At 40.4% G+C, this 5,189-nt stretch overlaps 1 protein-coding gene across 7 annotated transcripts in view; it reads left to right on the forward strand.

Moving 5' to 3' along the window:
- Positions 1-5,189, forward strand: part of shisa6 (shisa family member 6) — a 65,724-nt gene that overhangs the window by 3,671 nt on the left and 56,864 nt on the right. The window lies entirely within an intron of this gene.

Consider the following 5,189-nt stretch of genomic DNA (forward strand, 5'->3'; position numbering starts at 1 on the left):
GTTACTGGTTGATGAAATGGTTCATGATGATGAAATGGTTCCTGGTTGATGAAATGGTTCATGATGATGAAATGGTTCCTGGGGATGAAATGGTTCCTGTCCTCATCTTTCATGGTTCGCTGGGGGAATGAAACGCTTTTCCACCTGAAGAGGTTGTTGCTGAAAACCTCGATCTTCATCTAATCAAACTGAAACATCAGGTCCAGTTAAAGTGTCAGGAAAGTTTCCACATGTTTACATTTGTGATGGTTGGACAGGAAATTACAGAAAAGTCTTCTTCCTGGTTCTAAAATAAACCAAACTTTATCACTTTTGGGTCGTTGAGTTTTTTCTAGAGGTGTCTAGATTCCTGTTTTATTTTGGTAAGTCTGACCCTTCCTGTTGTGTGTTCTCCTTACTTCCTGTTGTTGCTGAGTTCGGAGTCTGTTATCTGGTTCTGTCCTGGTTCTGGTTCTGTTCTGGTTCTGTCCTTGGTTCTGGTTCTGTCCTGGTTCTGTTCTGGTTCCGTTTCTGATCCTACAGATTCCTGATGATCGTTGCCACCAAACGGATCGGAACAAAACTCAGTCAGTTTATAAGATTCTGTAAAACCGAAATAGTTTTGGTGGCTTTGAGCTGAAATCTCTTGACAAGGATGAGAAAAGACTAAGAACAGGATGACCTTTGACCCAGAGGCTAAAAGGCTAACCTACCCACACTCTGGGCAGGAACCTGAGTGATGCGTTCAGGAGCATTCAGGGAAACTGAGCTTCCAGCTAATTGGATGCAGACAGGAAACGGTTGCCATGGCAACATATACATGACTAGTCATTTCAGAAATCGCATATATCTAATAAACTGGAAACTTTGTTCCAGTCAGAGAATTACAACAAACTACAAACTACAGATCAAAATAACTGGAGTTTAAATCGGTTTTATTTATTTGTGCTCTGCTGTGGTTTTTCAAAAACAGATATGAAAATACAACCTAAATAGAAATAAATAAAAAAGATTAATTGCATTATTTTAGACTAAAACCACAGATGTAATAAAAATAATAATTTTGGTAAATATGTACAAAACCCCTAAATTAAATGTATTTTTTGTCACAGGAGCACGCTCACAAACCGGAGTAAAACCTTTCATTGCAGCACCTTTACTCAGTATAAAATGTGATTAGTGCCCAACTTTAATAATTCTAGAAAAATGCCATAATTATCCAAATCAAAAGCAGAGAATTAAAATATTAAAAGGAATCAGAGCTGATGAAGCTTCACTCTGTGATGGTTTAGTTAAAAGCAGGAAACGCTCCATGAGAATCTGGTTCAAAACAAAACATGAATCTGTGGAAAAACCCCTTCAGCCTCTGGTTGTGTACGGTGATGACTTCATGATGCTGTGGGCCTAATTCACCTCCAAAGGCTCTGGAAAAGTTTAACAAGTCAAATTCATCATGAAATGCTTGAAATACCAAAACATTGTAAATGATAGAAATCACATTGCATAAAGAGGTTTATTTATGTTTTAAAGGTCTTGCCATACTCTGTGTATTTCTGTTTATTATTGTCACTACAGTGTTACCATACGTAAGTCGATTCCTGTTTCCTGTACATTTGAATTCATTTCATTTTTAGATTCTTTTAAGGATTTTTCTCCTTTTGTTTCCAGATCATGGCTCCTTGGTTCGTCTCCTTCGTGTTAATAGTTCTCAGCTTTGCTGTTTTCTCTGAGTCACAGCTGCACCACTTTCCCTCTGATTAGCTCTCCTGTCATCTTCCACTCCTGCTTCTGCATTTTAGCTCCTCGTTTTTAATTTTCCCTCTCTGGATTCTTCCTTCCATCGTCTGCCAAGCTGCTTGCTTCAAGTTTCCTCTTTATTAAAATTCACTTCCAGTCACAAACATCATGACAGACACTGTCAGTGAAATGTTCTGTCTGAAACCTGAAACCTGGTCAGAAACACCAGAATCCTAAAACTCCAGACTGTTCAGACGGACGCAGATCGTCTCTCTGTTCACTGCAAACCTTTTGAAATGTTGGAGGAGGAAAATAAGTGCAGCTCTGGAGGTAAAAAGGATTTAAATCTGTTAAACTTTGGGCTTTTTCCCTCACCGTTCTACAAATACAGTCAAATTAAAGGTTGGATTTTCTTTACCAGAGTTGAGAAGGTGTGTGTGTGTGTGTGTGCGTGTGCGTGTGTGTGTGTGTATGGTGCAGTAAATATTAGTCATGTACTTCTTGCTTTTATTCATGAGCCATCAGCGTCATCCTGCTCTGTGGTCCATTTGGACTAAATGATTTCAGAACAATCAGCCGTTCTTGCGGCGGATCGGCCGCCTGCTGTTCTCAAAATGTCAGGGATTACTCAGCCAGAAGCGTCTTCATCCAGCCGCTGGTAACCGACTCTGGGGTTTCCTCCGGGTCCAGGTTTGGGTTTAATGTCGGTTTAGGAGTGGAAGCAGTTTTTCTATGGAGTCATGAGGCTTGAAGCCAGAAGAACAACCAGCATCACGTTTTGAAGAAACTTCACTTCAGAGTGGAGACGACCTTTGTGCTCAGTAACATCCCTTTTTCTTATGAAGTTACATATTTTCAGTTTTGGTAAAGATGCTGAATCACAGGATTAGTTTTTATTTGGCTCCTAAAAAGTGAGTGTCTGTTCATTTCCGGCGCTTTGCTGCAGGTTTCAGCCTGTGTGAGAGGAATACTGAGCCTCCGTCCGTCGGCCTTTGTTTGCTCTGTGACCTTCACCGAAAACGGCAGAATAGTGAGCGAGGCTGCGACTCGAACAGGTCGTATTGATCACTTTCTGCAGTGCAAACTGAAATGCAATTTATGCCTGGCGGCGGCGAGGAGCCGGGCTTTTGTTCCCTAATTGCAGCAGAAAAATGGTGTGAAAGGAGAAGCCAGCCTTCGGCTGAAACAGATATTTCTGCAGGAATACGAGTCACTTATCCAGAGTTTCCTCATTTCAGTCAAATCTCATAAAACAACCAAACTAAACGCTTCGGCTTCATTCTGTGCAGATCCTCATGAAGCTGGAGATGATTGAGGGGAACCGTTAAAATCTTAGTTTAAAATCTTTGAAATCTGCTGTTGGCGGCCAGGAGGAACGGGCCGGTACCATGCGGTAACCATGGTTACCTGTTACTGCTGCATCATCAAGGGGAACATTCAGCTGCTGTAGCACAAATGGTTCCTGACGGTCCCCCCTCCCACACCTACTGCTGAGCACTGCTGGTTAACGAGCTGAAAGAAGGAATCTTAGTTTCTATGGTTTTATATTCCACAGCGTAAAACGGATCTGCTCTGCAAAAACAGCAGATTCTACAGCATCGAAATTTATAAAAATATGATCAAGATGCTCAACACAACAATTTCTGGGTTGTTTCATATTTCTTATTGTCTGGTTTATAAAGCTGCTTTTCAGGGGCGGATCTAGAAAAATACTTATGGGGTGGCAAGAGGGGGGCAGGGATTTTTTCTATATATATATATATATATATATCACGTTTATCTTACATAGACATAACATTAGACTTAATTTACTTTATTTATTTATTGCAAAATACTGTTTTTAACTTGCATTGTTTCAAAATGAGCTTCATGTAGCACCGAGGCTTAAATACAATTTCTTAATGTAGTATAGTTAATTATTTTTACATTTTTCATACTCCTGCTAATTGATATGGACTGGACAGCACCTATTGGTCACTATGTGGTTCATTGTGTCCAGAAAACTTTTCTATTCCAATACAGGACCAGCAGAAATCTGTCACGAGAATATTAGTAGCACCATCATTTGTTATCAGATATACTATTAAATACGACTTAAAATAAAGATTAGAAATTAGATTCTCCATGATACAAATCTATAAACAGTTTAGTTTCTGTTAGTTCTGTCAAGATACAAGAAGGGGCGAATTTCTATTTATATTGGTCAATCATTTTATTTTAAATATGCTGTAGGAGCCGTAGTTTGACGACTGTTGTAAATATCTCCACGTTTTACAAACACAGGGGATTAGCTCAGTTTTTGTCGCTTGTTTTTAGGAATTGCAGCGGCTGCAGTGCACCATAATAAATCTGATAAACAGGTGAAGAGCCAAACTAGACAGAACCACTTCTGACTGTTTGCCAAGCCAAACATCCAATAAAAGTTCCACCAAGCCACTGCTGAGGCACTGGGGTCGAGTTTCTGGACACGGGCAGAACAAGGTTCAATGTCCAAACTTATTGATTGGTTTTGGTGATTTATTTTCCTCTTTCACCAATTACAGAGTTCAAACTTTCATTTGTTCTCATGCTACCACTCTTAAAAACCATCGGCCCCAAACCCAAATGCCTGCTGGTCCTTCAGGCCCCTAGCTTATAGTGGACTGACCCACATTACTTCCTGTCTAAATTTAGAAAATAAATAAGAAAAATAATAAAACAAAAAATAAATAAAATCAACAATTATCAACCTACAGACAAACTCGGTAAATAATACAAAAAAATAGACATTTAAGAATAAAGTAACAAAATTCAAATGGACAAAGAAGTAAAGACAAAATAGCGCCAACAACTTTTATTCCGCCTTTTCTCGCTCTGTATGACATGTTGCCATGGCAACCGACAAACAACAGGTCAAAGAGCAGGTAGAGCAGAGATGACCGATCAGGGGAATCAACACCAAAAACAAACATTTCCCACACAAAGTAGCAAAAACACTAAAACAGAACATCCAGTCTGTTACTTTATGCTGTCAGGCTTAATGTCTATATTGTGATTATTAAGTTTTCGCCTGAACACCGCGGTGGTTGATTAGCTGATTTAATTTTATCTCTCGCACTTCCCGCTACTTAGCAGTAGGTGTCAGGTTACATTGTGTTGCATTCAATGTTGTCGGAAAAAAGAGTTACATGCGCTTAATGTCCGATTTGCCATAACTATTTATTGAATTCATTGTCGCTAGCTGGGGTGGCAACAGGGGTGGCAAGGCTCACGTTTGGGGTGGCAGCTGCCACCCCATGCCACCCCAGTAGATCCGCCCCTGCTGCTTTTAAACAAACGACGAGATTTCTGGAACCTTCTGGTCCCAAACGCCTCACACCGAAAATGAACGCTGAACCTGAATGCCTCACACTGAACCCGAATGCCTCACGCTGAACCTGAACGCCTCACGCTGAACCTGAACGCCTCACGCTGAACCTGAACGCCTCACGCTG

Source organism: Poecilia formosa, unplaced genomic scaffold (genome assembly GCF_000485575.1).
Source record: "Poecilia formosa unplaced genomic scaffold, Poecilia_formosa-5.1.2 Scaffold455, whole genome shotgun sequence".
Lineage (NCBI taxonomy): Eukaryota > Metazoa > Chordata > Actinopteri > Cyprinodontiformes > Poeciliidae > Poecilia > Poecilia formosa.